The sequence below is a fragment of the Peromyscus eremicus genome, chromosome 3 (assembly GCF_949786415.1).
Source record: "Peromyscus eremicus chromosome 3, PerEre_H2_v1, whole genome shotgun sequence".
In the NCBI taxonomy this organism is placed as follows: domain Eukaryota; kingdom Metazoa; phylum Chordata; class Mammalia; order Rodentia; family Cricetidae; genus Peromyscus; species Peromyscus eremicus.
In genome coordinates, this window is record NC_081418.1 from 79,575,153 (window position 1) to 79,595,554 (window position 20,402).

General features: G+C 39.6%; 1 long non-coding RNA gene across 1 annotated transcript; it reads right to left on the minus strand.

The window, feature by feature from the left end:
* Positions 1-664: 664 nt before the first annotated feature.
* Positions 665-10,739, minus strand: LOC131905902 (uncharacterized). The gene is made up of 3 exons (XR_009378070.1): positions 10,565-10,739; positions 9,487-9,654; positions 665-1,001 (listed from the first exon to the last, which is right to left on the minus strand). It is a non-coding gene; the product is annotated as an uncharacterized LOC131905902 (long non-coding RNA).
* Between the last annotated feature and the right edge of the window lie 9,663 nt (positions 10,740-20,402).

Below are 20,402 nucleotides of genomic sequence, written 5' to 3' on the forward strand. Positions count from 1 at the left end.
ATAAACCTCCCAGATTTGGGAATACTTGCTGGCTGGTCAAACATCTCTTTGATCCAGATGATAGTTACCTATCTTGCATCTTCAAAAGTACACATAATTTGGACCAGATACCATCCGTTCAAGGTAGAGGGGAACTGAAACATTGAATTGTGGTAATATTGGCCAACATGTGCAGCTTATCATTGTAAAAAAGTGATCGGCTGGTATCTGGGGGGTGCCTTGGTCACCATGATTCATGAATGTTGGAAATATCCCAGAAATGACATAAGAAGTTGCACATTAGATAGAGCAGGTGACAGGAGGCATCTGATATGGATTAAATGAGTGAATGAATGGCTCTTGACCTTGACTAAGTTACAGGTTAATGTAACTTGGATATGTAAGCAAATTCTTAGCAGAATAAAAACTAAAAACCCAAACTAGAGTTTCATTATTTAGAACTGGCTATGGAAGTTACACGAAGAAATTGGACTTAAGGTGTTCTAAGCTGTAGGATGGTGTGTGGTATTTGCCTTTTCTAGTTGATGGTTTAGCTTCAGGATTAAAAAAGTTTCCTATATAAAGAAAAATGATAATTTTTATCTTAAAGGAAAGAGCATCTTTAATATTTGGCTTTTAAAAATGAAATGAAAGCACAGCAGGAGGATTTCTTCTAATGGCCAGGAGAAGCACCCATCACTCCTTTCTGGGTCATGGGCAAATTTCACATCCCTTTAGATTTCACAGGCTCAAAGAAATGTGAAATTTTTGACATTTTCACCTCAGTGTTTTCACACATAAAGGAGACACTTTTCAAGGGTAAGTAGCGATTTTTCTTTTCCTGCTGAGAACTGGTTTTGCAACTCAGAGGGCAAATGGGGGAACTGTTGCTTTAGAAGCGTCCAGGGTCGAAAGCAGTTAGCTCCACAGGCAGGAAGTGCGTCCTCACACAGTACCCCAAAGCAGAACCCCAGTTGTTGATTGGCTGAAAATTTCTCTTTGAACCAGTCTAGCACTCAGGCCTGTGAAAATCAGAAAAGGTGTTACAATGTTGCTTTAACAGTTAAATTATTTCAGACTTAGAGACACATTTAGTTGTCACTTAAGTTTTAATTAGCAAAAAATGGGCTCTTTATTTTGCATGAAACTATATATTTAATTGTGCAGCAACTATGTGTTTCACAGTGGAGGTAGCCTGTTGGACTTGAAAGTCAATGATACTTTTTTTTTTATTTAGCATACATGTATTACTGCTTTTGGAAAATAAATTCGGGGATAAGATGAAGCTGAGATTTATGATGTAACAGATGTGAACAATGGTAATTTGATCATTTCTTAAAGCACACAGAACCTTAAAGAAGCAGAGAAAAAGCCCTGGGCCATTCTAGAAGGCCTCTGACACCAGAGAGAAGAACCCATATTTTCCACACCAGTCGACCGGAAATCCTTGTAGTTGAGGAAAGAGTGAGTCAGGAGCAGTGTTTCGTTATTGGAGAGAACACTTTGGCAGCTATGTGCAGAGACCTCCTGAGTCTTGAAAGTTAGGAGCTGGGTTGAGACAAGCCAAGCCGCATGGATTCCACCCTGCACTTCTTTCATTACTGGAGTTCCACTGATAACAACAGGGAGGTCACAGGTCCTCACTGCCCTGAACTCCAGGTCCTCAGGTTCCTTCTTAGCATTTCATTTCCAGCAGCATTTGGTAAGCATTGGCTCTCTGAGCCTATCTACTTTGGTCTCCTAGGACCTCCTATTCCCAGTCTCCATCATCTTGCCTCCTTAGCGCCTCATCACTTTGTTCTGGGTTACTTTTTTGATTTTTCAGGCCTTTGGAACTTCTCAGATTGTTTCATTGATATGTCTGGACCCTCATGAATAGAATGAGGAAATCTTTATGCATTAGCTATAGAAACAATACAGTAGTAACAGCAAAGAATGAAAACATGGAACATGTTCAGATTGGACAGTGGAACTGCATATGGCAAGTCCTGAAAGATATAGTGCCCATTTAATACCACATTCGGGATCTCATTATATATAAGCCAGGGTTCTAAAACTCCATCAGCCATGCCCAGTAATTCCTCAAGAACAGAATGCTTGATGCTAGTCTTAAAATGGGATGCTCTCCACAGATAAAAGAGGACTCTTCAGTGACTTTGTCAGATTATTTGGCCTATAAATGCAATTGGGGAGATGATATTTTAATTTCCTGTAGTGACTGAAATCACCAAGGAAGAGTGAAAAGAGAAACAGAGCAAAAGAGAGGTGAGGAGGAGAGAGAGAAAGAGAGAGGGGGGACAGTTAAATGCTTCTGGCAAAACATGAGAGAATAGAGTATCTGTTAGTCTTATTATTTCTCAGTAGGGTTCCTGCACTTTATATACGTCAATCATATTTCTACCTCTTACACAATTACACAATGCCTATATCCCTGGGATATGCTGACTAAGTGTTGAGGAAACCCATTTGTAAAGTTGGCCTGGACTTTATATCATGATGTCATAGATTTGAAGTGAAACTTTGTTTCTTGTTGATTAGTGAATTTCTAACCTCTGGGATTCTCTATTTGCCCACTATGTTGTTGCTAATAATAATAAGCTCCTCTCAGAGTTGCAGTGTGTATGAAAAGTCAGATAATCAATAGCTTTGGACAGCTTTGGATTGTCAACTGTTGCTCAGTAGTCCATAGTACTAAGAGGAAGGGTCACAGTCCTGTGGCGGCCATGCTTTGTAATGTGGAAAGCAGCTTAGACTGACCAAGCACCGAGTCTGCTTCTCGGAGGAGGTTTTCTCTGTTAAAGCTGAATCTTAGGGAAGCTAGGGGAGCTGATCAAATAAAGCTATAGTCTAGTATTGGAGTTGAGTATTATATGTTGAGCGAAGGAGTGTGTTTTCTTGTTTGTCTATCTACTTCTAGCTGTGTCTCAAAAATCACCTATTTTGCCTCAGCTAGCCAGCTATTCTGCATGTCCCTACAATCACTTATTTGAGTTCACTTGAGTGTGAAAACACTGCCTAGTTATTTTTTAATCATTTTGATTTTGTAGATATACTTGATAGCTGCTCTTATATTTCAGTAAATTTCCCTATTTTTACTGTTTTTAACAGGAAAAATACTATCTGGATCACTGTTTTTGTTCTTTTGATGTTTGCAACAGTGTTTACTATTACTCTTCCAATGATTTGTATCATATAAATTCCAGGTTAAATATATTAATTAAGACATTATTTCCAAGTGAGTCTTAATGAATGTCCATTTTGTTCCTCAGAAATGATGGAGGAGATCGGCGCGCCAAGTGGTTGCAATATGAGGAACACTTGAGGAGGTGAATTCAACTTCCACTATGTAGTAGGAATTGGAAGCCTGAGCAAATGGATAAAGGGGAGATTTCTGAGATGAAGTAATGACAGCCTCCATAGATGCCATTGAGTATGAAGGGCAAACACAGCTGGGACTGCCTTTTATTGCTGGGTTTGGTTTTGATTTTTGCTGTTATTGTTGTTTTGCAAGGGCCTTTTGTTTGCTTGTTTTGTAATAGGAAGATCTTACAGTTTTATTGAAATGTTCTGCTAGGAAAAGAGAATATGGCTAACATAAGAGAAAAGCCTTGGATCTTTCTTCAGCAGCTGTCTTTCCCACTTCTTCAAGATGTCCCATCTTAAGGTTTCTCAATGGTTTTTAGATGATTTTTTTTTCTGCTTTGGGCATGTGCATGCACATGTATGTGTGTCTGTGTGTGGTACATGTGTGGTGTGTGCACCCATGAGGAAGTGAGTTCAGCCTCTGTGGGAAATGGGAGTCTGAGTGAGTCAGTGAGTAGAGGGGAGTGTTTGAAGATGAAAATGTGCTAACAACCTTCATAGATGACTCTGAGTGTGCAGACAGGCAGGAAGACGACATCAGATGCCCTGCTCTAACACTGTCCACATTATTACCTCGAGAAAAGCCTTACTGAACCTGGAGCTAGGATGGTGGCCAGCAAGCCCCAGTCACCCTCCTGTCTCACACTGCAGTCAAGTAATAAACACAGGTGCAGGACCACATGTGACTTGTCACATCGGCTCCAGGCTTGTAAACACAGGTACTCAGGCTTGTGAGGCGAGTGCTCCTCTCCCTTGCTGAGTTATCCCCCAACCACAACAGCTTAACACTCTCTCGTTTTGTGATTTGTTCTGTTTTTGGTTCGTTAATCTATAACTGATATAATTACAGTTTGACAGTTACAGTATAAAGCTTTCAACATAGATATTCCCAAACAAATAGGAAGCAAACGTACATAGATGACTCAAGCATGCCTCAGTGTAGTTAAGCTTGGGACTTTGCAACTTCATCGTGGCATGAAAGAAAACACACACAATAGTTCTGTTTTCAAATCAGCACAGTATTCAACAAACCACATGGGATAGTCAACATTTTATTATATAACAGGCTTTGTGGAAACGATTTTGCCTAGCCATAAGCTTGTTACACGATCTGAACTAATGCACAGAAGGCTGGGCTGAACTGTGGTGTTTGGTAGGTTGAGTTTTACTAAGTGCCTTTAAGACATATATATATATTTTATATATATATTTATATATATATAAAACTATATAAGGGGTTTATTAGATGTAAATTGAGAAACACTTATATTCAAATAGATGAATATTAAATCATGCAGAATGAGCTGCTTTTCTGATCAGTGCAGCTCTAGGTCTTGGTCCTATAAAACATGTTAGAATAATGATTCCACAAATCTAAATCCAAAGGAAAAATGTTTTCACTAATGCATACTTGGTAACTCAGACACAGTTCTGATGATTGTCTCATGGAGGGAAGTTTAGTCCCAGAACCCCTGGATAAGCAATTATTATTTGCAGCACGGAACAGACAGCACACTTTACTTTTCAGGAAGATATTTTCATTATCTGTGCAAGAGGAGAAGACAAGTCCCCCAGAATTCACAGAGAGGCATTTTTCTCTCATCTGTGGAAGGGCGTTCTGCCTCTGGCTGGCTCTGGCACTCCCTTGACAGCCAGTGTTTTGTCTGCAGCTTTTTCTGTCTGGGCCATTTTATTTCCTGTCTTTCCTTCTGTGGCAGGAGGCTGAGCACAACAGGAGGTAGACAGAAAGCAGAACTTGAACCTCAAGAGAGGGAGAGGAGCTTGGTGTCTGATCCTGATGGCCCCTCCTCCATTTTGCCTTGGGGACACTAGTTTTCCCAGAATATTTTCCAAACCTGCGCTCCAAATCCTGCTTCACCAAAGAGGTGATCCAAGACAAGAGCTCAAAAAGCGCTTGCATGGCCAGCGGGCTCACAGTGAAATCTGGTATTGGTTTATGGATGAGAAGAGGGGACGTTTTTTTCTGTCCTGCGGATTTTGAATATTTTTCTGTCTCTGAGATTTTCCTCCTTAAAATGAGGTTGTGAAAAGCAGATGTTCAGTAAAGCTGAAAGTCCTGGAACTACTCAGCCCCGTGTGGCAACTCTACACCTCAGGGTAGATGCTGTCTGCAGCAACAAAACACAGCTTCTTTTTTAATATACCCATCATGGAGTGATATCCACTGAACTGAAGAATGTTGCCTCTAAAATTAGCCTGTACACATCCACTTATTGTTGAGAGGAATCATGAAAGGCTAGCTTAAAGGGGTTTGCTGAATAGAGTCAGATTAAAAACACCCCAAGTTAATTTTTCTGCCCTAAATGTCACAAAATGAATACCAAGTTTCTTTTATAAATTTATCTCTGACTCTAGTCACTCATACTAGTAAGGTAGACAACTCCTAGTAAGAAGTCACCTTATCTGTAGTTATGGTGGAACATTCTGGAAAACTAGGAATGTCTAGGATACCAAATAAAGCTTGGTGTGTCATGGTGACCTTGAGCCTTGGGTGAAGGGCAGTAAACATTCACAGTGTATACTGTCATCACCAGAGAAGCTCCATTGGAACTGTGGGGTGTTTGCTCAAACTATTGCTCTACAGACAGTGATGAAATGTATTTGAAACAAAGACTTTATTCCAGGAGAGGCTAATATTCATAGCCAAGTTATTGAATACCAGGAAGATGATCAGTTACACTTCCTTGCTGTCACTGTGAGTAGGGTCTTCTGCTGAGTGCCACATGCTGTTGTTGTAATACAGCGTTCATAGCCATCCTTACTCTGGAAATACTGCAGTTGTTTTGACTTCCACAAATACACAAACTTCTATCTCAGAGAACTCTTTCCTCACTTGCTCCCTTTCTGACAACTGCTTTTAAAGTTCATTGTAACCATATAAAACGCAGCCAGCGTGCTATCTCCTAAGAGCAGCATACAACTGGAGTAACCGAGTTTATTCTCTGGCTAGACTTTGGGAAGCTCGTCTTTTTAGGGTAACTGGACCTCTTTCTTACTTTTTTCTGAATGTGTGCGTGGAGCTACTGAGCTTTGAAAATATGTTTGGTAACTTCTTATGTTCTCTAATTTTTATAACTATTATTTTAGCCATTTGCACCTTGCACAACCATGACAGTGCCTCATCCCAGAATCTGTCCACTGTTTGATCCATTACTGAATTTAATAATCTGCCAACTTTACTGTCCTATACAGCCAGCTCCAGTAGTTTATAATCACTCAATGCTGAGTCATCAAAATACAGTTTCAAGACAAATTAGCAATATAACTTGTGGACACATGTGCCACAGGAAAAAAGTGAAAGCCATGGATATTCCATACTATAAAAGAAATATTTTATATAGGCATCTAAGAAGAGAAGGAAAGGAGGATGGAAGAAAACAGACAGATAGACAGACAGACAGACACACACACACACACACACACACACACACACACACATACACGTGCATGGGCACACATATATAGTCACTGAAGGAAAAGATGATAGGTACAAAGGCGTAGGGTCAATGAATTGTGAGGATCTGACCGCATAGAAGAGTTAGCTTCAAACTCTTTATAGATGTCCAATCTTTGTGTTTGTGCTATACATGTTATATGTGTTGTATGTATGTGTATGCACATGTAGGTGCAGGTGTGTTCACTCTTGAAGACATGTGTGAAGGTAAGAGGTTGAAGATGTTGGCTATCTTCTCTTATTGATCTCTACCTTATTTTTTTCAGACAGGGTCTCTCTCTGAACCTGGAGCTCCCTGGATTTTCCTAGACTGGCTGGCCAGAGAGCTCCTGGGATTTGCTCCTCTCTCTGGGCCCCAGTTCCAGGGTTACAGTTCCTTGCTGCTCTGCCCAACTTTTAAAAGGGTGCTAGATATCCTTTCTTTCTATTTTATTGATTTCAGCTCTCAATTTGATTATTTCCTGGGGTCTATTCTTCCTGGATGACTTTGCTTCTTCTTGTTCTAGAGCTTTCAGGTGTGCTGTTAAGTCTCTAGTGTGAGATTTCTCCAACTTCTTTATGTGGGCATTTAGTGCTACGAATTTCCCTCTTAGCACTGCTTTCATATTGTCCCATAAGTTTGGGTGTGTGGTATATTCATTTTCATTGATCTCTAGGAAGTCTTTAATTTCTGTCTTTATTTCTTCCTTAACCCATTGGTGATTCAGTTGAGCATTATTCAGTTTCCATGAGATTGTAGGCTTTCTGTAGTTTTTGTTGTTGTTGAAATCTAACTTTAAACCATGGTGGCCTGATAGAGCACAGGAGGTTATTCCAATTGTTTTGTATCTGTTGAGATTTGTTTTGTGGCCAAGTATGTGGTCGATTTTAGAGAAGGTTCCATAGGGTGCAGAGAAGAAGGTATACCATGATAAATGAAGACCCCATGGGAATAGGAAGAAGCAAAGTGCTAGAGAGATCCCCAGAAATCCACAAAGATACCTCCACAATAGACTACTGGTAATGGTCGAGAGAAAGCCCAAACTGACCTACTCTGGTGATCAGATGGCCAAACACCCTAACTGTCATGGTAGAACTCTCATCCAATGACTGATGGAAGCAGATGCAGAGATCCACAGCCAGGCCCCAGGTAGAGCTCCGGGAGTCCAGTTGGCGAGAAAGAGGAGGGATTGTATGAGCAAGAATTGTTGAGACCAAGATTGGAAAAAGCACAGGGAGAAATAGCCAAACTAATGGAAACACATGAACTATGAACCAATAGCTGAGGAGCCCCCAACTGGTTCAGGTCCTCTGGATAAGTGAGACAGTTGATTATTAGCTTGACCTGTTTGGGAGTTATCCAGGCAGTGGGACCGGGACCTGTCCTCAGTGCATGTGCTGGCTGTTTAGAACCTGGGGCCTACGCTGGGACACTTTGCTCAGCCTAGATGAAAGGAGGAGGGGACTGGACCTGCTTTTACTGAATCTACCAGGCTGAGCTGAATCCCCAGGGGAGTCCTTGCCCTGGAGGAGATGCTAATGGGGGGTGGATTAGGGGGAGGGTTAGGGGGGCGGGAGGAGGGAGGACAGGGGAATCCGTGGCTCATATGTAAAATTAAATTAAATTATAAAATAAAAAAAAAACAAAAGTGCTGGATATCCAAACTCAGGTCCTCATGCTTGCACAGAACTTTTTACCTGTTAAGCCGTCTCCCATTCCAATGTCCAATATTTTGAGCATCAGTTTAAAACTCTTGCTAAGTCTTTAAATACAGACATGCATGAGATTTCTGGCAGTTTTTAGGTATGTATATCTGAGATTAAGGTGGAACAGAGTTTGAAGAACATAGACAAATGAAGAAAGCAAAAGCAGCAGTCTCTGAGGAGAAACAAACGCAAAGAAGGCAGATCCAGACAAGACCAATAGGGCAAGGGGAGGGTCCAGAAGCTCTAGAACCCAGAGCCTGTTTATGGGATGTCTAGTCTTAGTCTTCTCACTCCCAGGATGTATAAAGTTGTTATTTTTTCTTTTCTCTGCAGCTTGGTCTTCTGTCTTTCCCTGTGGATCCATTATCTGTCTATGCCAGGGAACAAACTAGGTAATCTGCTAAGTAACAACCATTTGCACCCAGTTGTAACAGATTGTTGCCAGGGGTTTCAAAGCACATAAATAATGATTATTACATTAACTAGTAGAAATTTCTGGGAAGGAAAAAGGAAAAAGACGGCATTGAGAAAAAGAAACAAATGGATTCTCACATAAGGCAAAATAAAGGGACTGAAGCAATAATGACAAAAGCTATGAAAATAGAACTTAAAGGAAATAATTTTTCCTGAGAGCTTGTTTGTGAGGAACTGAGCTACTTCTAAATTGTTCTAGAAAAACGAGAACTTTACAGAAGTCCTAAAGGAGTTAGATCTTTTGTTAGTTATGATTCTTTTGCTGTGGAGAGACACCATGGCCAAGGTAACCTTTAAAATAAAGACTTTACCTGGGGTTTGGTTACATTTTCACGGCTTTGTCCATGATCATCATGGCAGCAGGCAAGTATGCAGGCATGCAGGCATGGTGCTGAACCAGAACCTGAAGGCTAACATCTGATCTACAGGGAGCAGGCAGAGAGAGGCTGGGCCTGGTTGAAACCTTAAAGCCTGCCCCCAGAGACACATCTCCTCTAACAAGACCATACCTCTTAATCCTTTTGAGCAGTCCACCAGCTGGAAACCAAGCATTCAAATGTAGACTATGAGGGCCATTCTTGTCCAAACCACCATAGTTCTGTCTTGATTTTCTTGTCAGACTCTTAGGACATGCTTCAAGATGCTGGCGTTGTGGACCACATCAGGACCAGGAGGACCTGGATATTTTGGATAAGATAGAGTTTAAGGGAAGTTAGAAATTATGTATCACCATCACTTTGAGATCTACTAACTGTCCTGAACCTGGGGACTAAAGGTTAAATTACAGGAGACATTGTGCTGCAGGTGACGTGAACAACATGAAGTGCCCTTCATCCTTCAGCTATTTGATGTAAGTGGGTTGATGGTCACCCTAGGGAGAATAGAGTTCTCAGTTGAATGGAGTGCAGAACACCATCTAGTTTGAAGGGTTTATAGCTGTGCCCCGATGCTTATATGGTAACAAGAAAACCAACTTGTGGCTGTGGGTTTGCTATATATTTTGTGAATTTAAATAAGTAGCTTTACTCATTGTGACTTCTTTCTTTCTCCTGCTCAGGAAAGGACCATAGGGAGTCTAAATGATCTGGAAGCACCCTTCCAGCTCTACACATCTGCAGCACTACAGAGAATGGAAATGAATGGAAAGAGCCATGGGGCATCAACAATGCTTTACTTATTTCCAAGCAAGAATTCTGTCTGTCGTGCTTGCTCTGATGTTTCTGGGCGTGACAATTAATCATGCTGGGTACATTAACAGCAGCAATTTCTTGAAATAGAAGAAGGAGAGTCCTCCCAGGAGGATCCTGACAGTTGTGTTTCTACCCACAGTTGGGAGTCAGCAATGTTAGCTAACTTTTTCAAAAGCAAAAGCTGCATTTATTTACTCCGTGTTCTGTGTGGAAAGTTACCACTGGCAGCTTTGGCCACTGAACCTTCCATAAGAAGCAGTTGTGGTTTCCAGACAAAAGCCAGAGGATGGTCTTTCCAAGGCTGCTCTAGGAGCAGCTGAGGCATTTCAGTACAGTTTGTATGTTGGCACAGCCAACCTGTCATGATTTTCTCTACTGTCTCCTACCCCATCATTACCTTCTTTTGGCAGACAAGAACAGTTGGGATCTCCTATGGGATGGAGGTCCAGAGGTCTCAGAAATACTTTGTGTCTCCCAGTGAGTCATCTTGTGAAGGGAGACTGAGCTTGGTGGTTAAAATGGAGGACAGATGGTAAAACCAATATAAATTCACACTAAAACAAAACATTGAAGACAATTTAAGTGTATAATAGGCAGATGTCTCTTATAGTAGTTTCTAGTCTGTGATTTGGTTTGTCTGGAAATCAGATGTATATAGTTACTTGCTAAAACTTACTATTGAACTGGCTTAGTCATTATTGACTACAGCCAGACTGGAAGAAAACATTAATTTTTTTATATGAGATTTTTGAACTTGTATTTTCCTAGAATTTTGAAGAGATAACTGTGTAGCCTTAAAATTATTTCTTCCAGTTGACACTGGGTTTCATTTTACCATGTTTCCATGCTGATCATTTCTCTACTGTTAACGCTACTGATTAGGTTACAGATAAATCTTTCCTGGCCTGAAATATTTAAGGGGACTTTTGCTTTATTGTTGCTCATGAAATTGAGTTTTGGCCCATTTTTTATTGCATCAAAAGATAGATTTATTTATTTATTTTATTTATGTGTATATATGCCACATATGTGCAGATGCCCAGTGGCAAGATGGGGTTGTTGGAGCTCCTGGAGCTGGACTCACAGGTGTTTGTAAACACTTATACACTCCGGAAGAGGAGGAAGCACCCTTGAGTGCTAAGCCCCTTTCCAGCCCCTGTGGCAAAATACAGTAAAGTATAAATGTAAATATCAAATGCTAAAATAAAATGTTATCATTTAAGTGTACTTTTTAGTGGTACTACACATATAAATGTACAATTATTACTACACCTAAAATTCCATTTGTCTTATAAAACTACTATTTCATACCACTTAAACCATAACTCCCCACTCCCTATTTCTCTCCAGCCTCTGCAAACACCATTTAAAATTAATAAATCATCATGTTATTAATTTAATATCGGGGTTTGGAGGGGTACCCTCTATGCTGTGTATGGCCTATATACTCACTCAGGGTTTGTATTTGTGAATTTTTTTTTGATATAATGAAATCTTCAAGTTGTCGTTTTGCATTTAATAGGTTGTCTGTGATAAATTATTGATCTCTTAAATTACAACATTAAATGGTACATAGGTGGGGACTGCAGCTCACTGGTGCTATGACCATGTCCTTAGCATGGACATCAGATGGTAATTTTAATGAGACAGTAGACTATGGCTGTACCTCTACTATCTAACAGAGAGCACACAGTTGCTAAGTTAATCATCTGAATAAAAATAACTGGGAAATGATAGAAATCTTCAATAAAAAATAATTGGACATTCTGTCACAAGTGTTGCTCTTGGTGGAGAAAGACTTCAGAAGGTCAGCTCTATTCATTCAGGCAAGTTCCTGGTAGAGTTCGGACAGAAAAAAATTGTTTTAATCCATATATTTCTTTAGAAATGAACATTTCTCTTTAAGAAGTAATGGAGAAATTATCAAGTTTGGGGTATTAATATAGAAATGGGATCAATTTCTTTCTGCTTAATTGTTGATGTCAAGGACTATGAAAAACAAACAAAAACAAGGAATAAACTTTGCAAACTAGTGATGTACTAAAACTTTATTTTCTGTCTTAAAATATCTTTGAAGTGTGTTCATACAAGTTAATACAGAACATGAAAGAGTGCAGTGAATTACTTCTATGGTGAATCATTTTGGAGTTTAAGGTTTTGAATAGCATCTCTAAATTTCAAACCAAAATGACAATTTATTTCCTAAAGAATAAAAGTACATAAAAACCACAGGATGTTAACTTTGAACTAACAAAGAACAATACTTTTGTATTTCTTGAAGCATTTAATTCAGTAAGAGTTTTTCAAATATTAATAAAAAATTCTCTTGGCTGTGTATTAGAAGATGATATAGACATAAAAATAATTAAAGAACAAATGTAAGTGATCTATTTTAGACACTACATATGAGGTCAGGCATATTCATTTAATACAATGCCATGCACAGCTGCCTAGACACAAGCTGAACAAGGACAACCATGATAGACATGCCAAAACTGGAAGGGAGAAAGCCCATGAGGCCTTAACCCTATACAAAGAACTACAGGCAACTAAGGAGTGCAGAGAGTGGGAAAATAGTCTTCCCTAAGAAGAGAACACCAGCTGGTATTTCAATACCAAATGATCCACATTGAAAACATACCTACTATTACTATTCTATAGACTGAGAAGATTGTATTCACATATTTAGGAATATATATACATACATATATGTATATATACATATATGTATACATATATGCACATACCAACAGTCAGTGAAAAAAGAGTCCATGATTTGAAAGAGAGCAAGGAGGTATATATGGGAGGGTTTGGAGCAAGCAAAGGTATAGTGATACTTTGTACTCTAACAAATAAAGTTTGCCTGAAGATCAGAGGACAGAGCCAGACACTAGATTAAACATAGAGGCCAGGCAGTGGTGGAACACACCTTTAATCCTAGCACTTGGGAGGCAGAGATCCATATGGATCTCTGTGAGTTCAAGGCCATTCTGGATTACACAAGATTAATACATTCTAAAAGAGAAACAGAGCCAGGTGGTGATGGCTCACACCTTTAATCCCAATATTTGGGAGTCACATGCCTTTAATCCCAGCACTAGGAAGGTTGAGACAGGAAGTGATACGACTGGGCAGAGAAAGTCATATAAGTTAGGAGAAGACAGGAACTCAGTCCTTTCAGCTGAGGACTCAGGGGCATTCAGCCTGAGGATTCGCGGTGACAGGTTCTTCCTTTTTCAGCCAAGGACTTGGTGAGATGAGAAGTGGCCATGGCTTGTTTCCTCTGATCTTTCAGCGTTTACCCCAATATCTGGCTCCAGGTTTTTATTATAAGACCAAATAGGACTCGTGCAACACAAAGGGAAGATGGAAATGATGAGATTATATGATTGTGTCAACAAACAAACAAATAAACAACAAACAAACAGACCTGCTAGTAGAAATAGAGTAAATGGCAGTTACCTAGAGCTATAGAATGGGATGGTAGTAACTGGCACAATGTAGCCTAAAGATGCACAGTGTCACTTAGGAGGGAGCCTGTGTACAGCATGCCAATAGCACTAAGAGCAATGTGTCATAACCTTGAAAGTTGCTAAGGCCACTTCTAAACTCTCAAATCATGTGAAGTATTTGAGGCAATATGCAAGATAAATATATTGATTTAGCTATTCCACAATGTATATATAAATCAAATGTCATGTCATAGACCCTAAATCAATAAAACATTTATTTTTCATTAAAATAATAACGATGACATGTCCCTGCTCATGAGGGAGTAACAGAAACCAGCTCATTCTCTTAGCCAAAATCAGCTAGTAAGTAGACTTAGGAAGAACGTTTGGATAATAGATATCTCAGCCATCTCCAAAAGAAGAAAGACAAATGATATGAGCCCTGACCACTGAAGCTAGTTTCCTGCTCTGAGAGACAGTATAGGACAGCGAAGGTGGAGGAGTAGAACAGAGCCCTGGGGCCACGATGCTGTGAGAAGGAGCCAGACATGGGCAGGCGAAGTCAGTTAGACCACAATGCCAAAGCAAGGACGAGAGACTGTAGATCCCTCTCACAGTCCGAGAGGAGCAGGGCCTCAGCTCATTCATTCAGCACTGATGTGTAGTTCCTGAGACAGGGGAGAGGATTCTGGGGAAGAAGTGGATGTACACTAGTACAGTGTACACTAGTGGGCACCTTGTCCTCCCTATACTCCACACTCAGCTTCCTTCACCCTCTGGATGCCATTTTCCGCTTCCACGGTTAAGGTTTTACTTGACTTTAGCCCAGTAAAACATATTTTAGGCCCCTCTTTTAATTTTTTGCTGTTTTTGTGGGAGCAGTTCTGGAAAGTGAACCTAGGGCCTCATGCAAACATTTCACCGCAAACTCAGCCCCCCATTTCAGACTTCTGAACTTTAGAAATGTGAAATAATACATTTGGGTTATTTCAAGCCCTGGAATCATAGTAGTGTGTTAAAGCAGCAGCAGAGAGTCCTTAATGCCCTACTGTGTCCTACTTAGCAGGCTTAATTTTCCAAGAAGAGGGCAGTAAATGTAGGCATATATACTTGTGAGATAACAGCATAACCCAATTGAATCGCACTTTTTGAAACTCATTCAGCAACAGAATGGTGATTTGTGGGTTAAGGAGGTCTTGCCACACTGCTAGCCATGATTTCTAAGGAGCTGGGACCTAGGAAAGAGAACGGATGTACATGTGATGCACTGGAGTCCAAACCAACACAGAACAGATGTGCATGTGATGCACTGGAGTCCAAACCAGCACTGTCACAGAACCTCACTCACTCAGGTAGAACATACATCGAAGCTGAGAGACAGAAGAAGCCTCAAAGGAGTTCACCACACAGCACGACTGCATTCTAGGTGTTGTGTCTATTGGTGAATCCTCTGCTCATAATGCACCCTCTGCTTCATTTTATGATTAGTTTATAGAGTTCAAGGGTATGATGGAGTTTGTCAGAGGGCTGGCAAATGATTATGAATGGAGAAGGATAGAGATGTCCACCTTCTTTTCTTTTCCTACCATTCCTGCTCTCTGGCTTCCTTGTTTAGCCCATGCACACCCACTCCCTGACATGTCTCTAGCTCTTATCATTTAATTATCTACGTGTTTAATTTGTCTACAGTTTTACTTGAAATCTGTATTCATTTGCATCAAGGGCCATAAACTCAGAGCTGAAGCAATGGAAAAAGCACAAACATGATTCTTGATGGAAATTTCAGTTTTTTAGAAACTCCAGTGATGCACTCTGCCAGTCACTTAGGTGAGTGCTCATTTCCCATGCTCAGGAGAGGGCATCATGTGCATTGCATCCTTCAACTATGCTAAAGGGGATGAACTATAAGTTTACAGTGGAAACACATGGTCACCCTGTGGCTTTTCCATTAAGAGGCGAATGAAAGGCAATTGGACTGAGTTTAATTGCACTTAAGCATCTTAACAGTTGTCATAAAAAAGTCATAAGAATTCTCATTATCTTTGTATAATCTCAGTAGCTCCCTGAAGAATTTCAGGGAAATATTTCAAATTAACAACTTACTTTCAAGGTTTTTTTTTTTTTTGAGGGGGGAGTTGTGTGTTGGGGTTATGTATATAGTAAAACATGCATTCACAGACTATGAAAAAATATATTTTAATAAGAATTATCAAGTACAAAGAAACATAATTTTCCAATGCTCATAAATATGCAAAATTGGTATTTTGTTTATAAATACTGTTACAGAATTAAGCTGGGGGATTTTTTTTTAATAAAAGGAATGTAATAAAGGAAGATACATGAGAGAGAGAATGTTGCTGTGTGAGAGAGAGAGAGTTGCTGCAGTTCAGTGAGTGGCAGCACATAGTGGTTTTATGACAGGCTGTTCATGTATCAAAGCTGCATAGACAGTACTACACTGCTGTCTGGAGTTGAAACTCAACATACACAATAGATGCTTGGCCTACTTAATTCTGAGGCAATTTCACAGAAAGAAGGAATGATGGTGTCTTCTATTTTTAACAAATTTTAAGAAGATGAATAATTAACATAACTTAGACCTTGTCATTTGCCATTTTACATTAAAGAGATCTTTTCCCCCTTTGGTTTTGGGATTCTGTCTTGATGGTTAATTTGTTCTGAGTTGTACAGGAATCAAATCAAACAATTCTGATGTGTAACAGAACAATAATGTATTACTGAGAAAGATAATTGTCAAACACTCTATTCTAGATCTATCTCTATCATGTTAGATTTTGTTATTTATATTTGAGATTATAATTTAATTACAATTTTTTCCCTTTCCTCCATCTAAACTATCCCATTTATCTCTTCTTGCTCATCTCCAAATTTTTGGGCTTAAAAAAATTTATTGTTATTGCATTTGTGTATACATCTATATTCTTAAATATAACCTGTATAATGCTGCTTGGATGTTTGTTTTCAAGGCTAGCCTTTTGGTACTGGACAACCAGTAGGTTTGCCATTCCCCGGGGGTACCACCTCTCCCACTTCCAGCTTTACTCAGTTTAGGGGTTCATGTTGCTGAGACTTTATGGGTATAGATTTTGATGTTACTAGGAGACACAGTCTCACAGCAAATTCCCTAATCCTCTGGCTCTTACAATCTTTCCACTTTCTTACACAATGTTCCCTGAGCCTTAGGCATGGGAATATTTTGTAAATGTATCCACTGGGACTGGGTTCTACACTATGCATACTGATTTGTTGTGAATTTCTGTAGTGGTCTCTGTCTGTTGCAAAGAAAAGTTTCCTTGATGAGGGGTTAAGACTATACTTACCTGTGGGTACAAGGACAAATATTTACAGATTATTGTTAGGGATTATGCCGTTTAGTTTATTTGTGATTGTAGATTCTCCTCAATCTATAACCATTACTTTACTAGCACTGATTAGGTAGCTAGGTTTCCAGTATCAGTCATGCATTCCCTCTTGTTGAGCAGTTAACATCCAATCATCCAATTAGTTGGCAGGATCTAGAGAGATGGTTCAGCAGTTAAAAAGTTAAAATTGCTTGCTGCCCTTCTAGAGGACCTGAGTCCTATTTTCAGCACCTACGTGGAGTGGCTTACAATCACCTGTAACTCCAGCTTCATGGAACCCAATACCCCTTTCTGGTCTCTAAGGGCACCTGCATACACACATACATACATAAAGAAACACAAAACTATCCAGAATACATGGAATCTAAATTATTTTCTCTTTTCATTCATTGAGAAATTAAATTAAAAACAAGGGTATGGTTTGGTTAACAGAGAACTGCAATGCAGATTGGGAGATAGGTATTAAGAATAATTCTGCAGGATGAGAGTTTGTGCATCAACCTTCCTTCTTAGGAATAAAGAGAATTTTACCACGGGCATGGGCAAACTGCTGATGTTTCCTGAGAAAACAGAACTAGGAAAAATCCTGCATGGATGAGTCCTCACTTTTAAACTTTGCTTTTATGAAAGGCAGGCTAATATAACAAGTTATTTTCCCTAACATTTACCATGATAATTTTCTTTTTTTAAATAGAAAGTAGATTCTCTCTCTCTCTCTCTCTCTCTCTCTCTCTCTCTCTCTCTCTCTCTCTCTCTCATGCACAATGTATGTATGTATATATAGCCATTCTGATTCTCCCTCTACTCCTCCCAGTTCCTACTCACATGCCCACCAATCTAGATCCAACCCCCTTTTCTCTCTCATTAGAAAACAAACAAGCTTCTAAGTGATAATAATAATAATAATAATAATAATAATAATAAAATAGAATGATAAAACTAAGACTAACTCTTTGGAATTGGACAAAACAAACAAACAGAAGGAAAGGAACCCAAGAGAAGGCAGAAGAAACAGACCCACGTGTTCTTGCATTCCAGAATCCCATAGAAACACTAATCTGGAAGCTATACTATAATATAAACAAAGAGCCTTGAGAGGGTAAAAAGAGAGAAAATGAAAATAATAAATAAATGAAAGTAAAATAAAAAGTAATATGATAAAAAATGAAAAAGCAAAAGCCTTGACAGAACATTGTAAGATAAGGACCCTCTAAAGATGCCATTGAGTTTGTTTTCTGTTAGCTATCTACCACTGGGCATGCAGCCTACGCTTAAGAGTACTTTATTTTCCTAATGAAACTCCTTTGAGTAAATGAAATTTTCATATCCAAGTGGTTATCAATTGGAGATTGCATTTGGGTTTTGGATGGGGGCATGTCCCCACCTCTCCTTTCAGCTCTGGGACCCCATCTGGTTTAGACCCTTACAGCCATGCTCATGCTACCTCAGTCTTTATGTATTCATATATGCATGATCATTTTGATTTAGAGGGGCTTGTTTTCTTGGTGTCCTCCATCCCATCTTGCTCTTACTCTCTTTCTGCCTCCTTTTCCTCAGGATTCCATGAGCCCTGAGGGAGACATCCACTTTAGGGCTGAGTGTTCCAAGGTCTCTCAGTCTCTGAGCAATATCTGGCTGTGTTTGTTCATCTCTGCTGCAGGAGGAATGGCAGGGGTGGGGGCTTCTCTGGTGACGGCTGAACAAGGCATAGCAGAATGTCATTGGGAGTTATTTTGTTGCTGCTTTTTTGTTTTGTTTTGTTTTTGTATTTTAGAACAATAGCATTTGGTTTTTCCCTAGGTTCCCGAGCTATCTAGTCTCAGGTTCTTGGTCACCCAAACAATGTCAGGTATGGGTCCCATCTAGTGGAGTGAGCCTTAAGTCAAATCAGATATTGATTGACACAAATTTTATGCCACCATTGCACTAGCATATCTTACAGGCAGGACACCATTGTAGATCAAAGGGTTTATGGCTGGGGTTTATGTTTTTCCTTAGCTACTATGCAGAGTACTTTCCTGTAACAAAGACACTAGAACATAAGGCTCTATCTAGGCACCAGCTTGACTTTTCCATGTTCGATGAGTTGTGTATGTCTTGTCTCCAAAAATGGGGTCTTGCTGTCAGTTTCTGAAGAACAACCTATAGTTTTGACAACAACCTGGGTTGTTTGGGGCTCCCATGGGACCCCTTGGCCAAGAACTCAATTAGAAGTAGCCCAGTTCCAGTAATGAAGATAATAGATGACCATCTGGGGCTTTGTTTCTCCCATTATTTGGCTTTCATTTAAATTGGCTTCATATATGTATTATATTTTAGGAAGTTTCTACTGTATTAGGTTTCTATACTACCCTTCAAATGGTCCTTCATTTTACCTGTCTCTCCTCCATCCCCTCTTCAGTTCCCTCTTTTTCTTCCCACTTAATACTATTCCAGCCTCCCCTACTCATCCATAAGTTCTATTCTATTTCTCTTTCCTAGGAAGATTTATTTGCCACCAACCCAGTCTTTTACTCTATACCTAAACCATGGTTCTATGGGTTGTAGCTTGTTTATCATTTACTTAAGAGCAAATGTGCACATATAAGTAAATATATCCCATATTTGTTTTTCTGGGTCTGGGATACCTCATTTAGGATTCCTTTCTTTCTTTCTTTCTTTCTTTCTTTCTTTCTTTCTTTCTTTCTTTCTTTCTTTCTTTCTTTTTCTTCTCTCTCTCTCCTCCTCCCTCCGTCTTTCCCTCGTCCCTCCCTTCCTTTCTTTTTTTGTTCCATGCATTTACATGTAAACTTCATAAAAAGCTGAATAATACTCCACTGTGTAAATATACCACATTTTCTTTATTGGCTGATTTTTCTTTGAGGGTTTGGTTTCAGTTTCTAGCTATTATGAACAGGGCGGCAGTGAACATGGTTCCAGCAAATGTCTCTATTGCAGGCAGAAACATCATTTTGGTACATGCTCAAGAATGGTATAGCTGGATCTTGAGGTAGATCGATTCCCACCTTTCTGAGGAACCAGTACACTAATTTCCATAGTGACTGTGCCAGTTTGTCTTCCCATCAGAGAAGAAGGAGTGTTCCGCTTACTCCACATCCTCAACAGCATGAACCGTCATTGATCTTAGCCATACCAGCCCGTGTAAGATAAAATCTGAATGTAGTCCTGATTTGCATTTCCCTGATGGCTAAGAACTTTGAACACTTCCTTGTTTCCTCTTTTGAGAATTCTTTGTTTAGAACTGCACCCCATTTTAAAAAATTAGGTTGTTTTCATGATATCTACTATTTTGAGTTCTTTATATATTTTGGATCTTAGCCCTCTATCAGATGCATAGTTGGTAAAAACTTTTCCCGTTCTTTAGGCTGCAGCTTTGTCTAAATGATGGTGTCATTTGCCA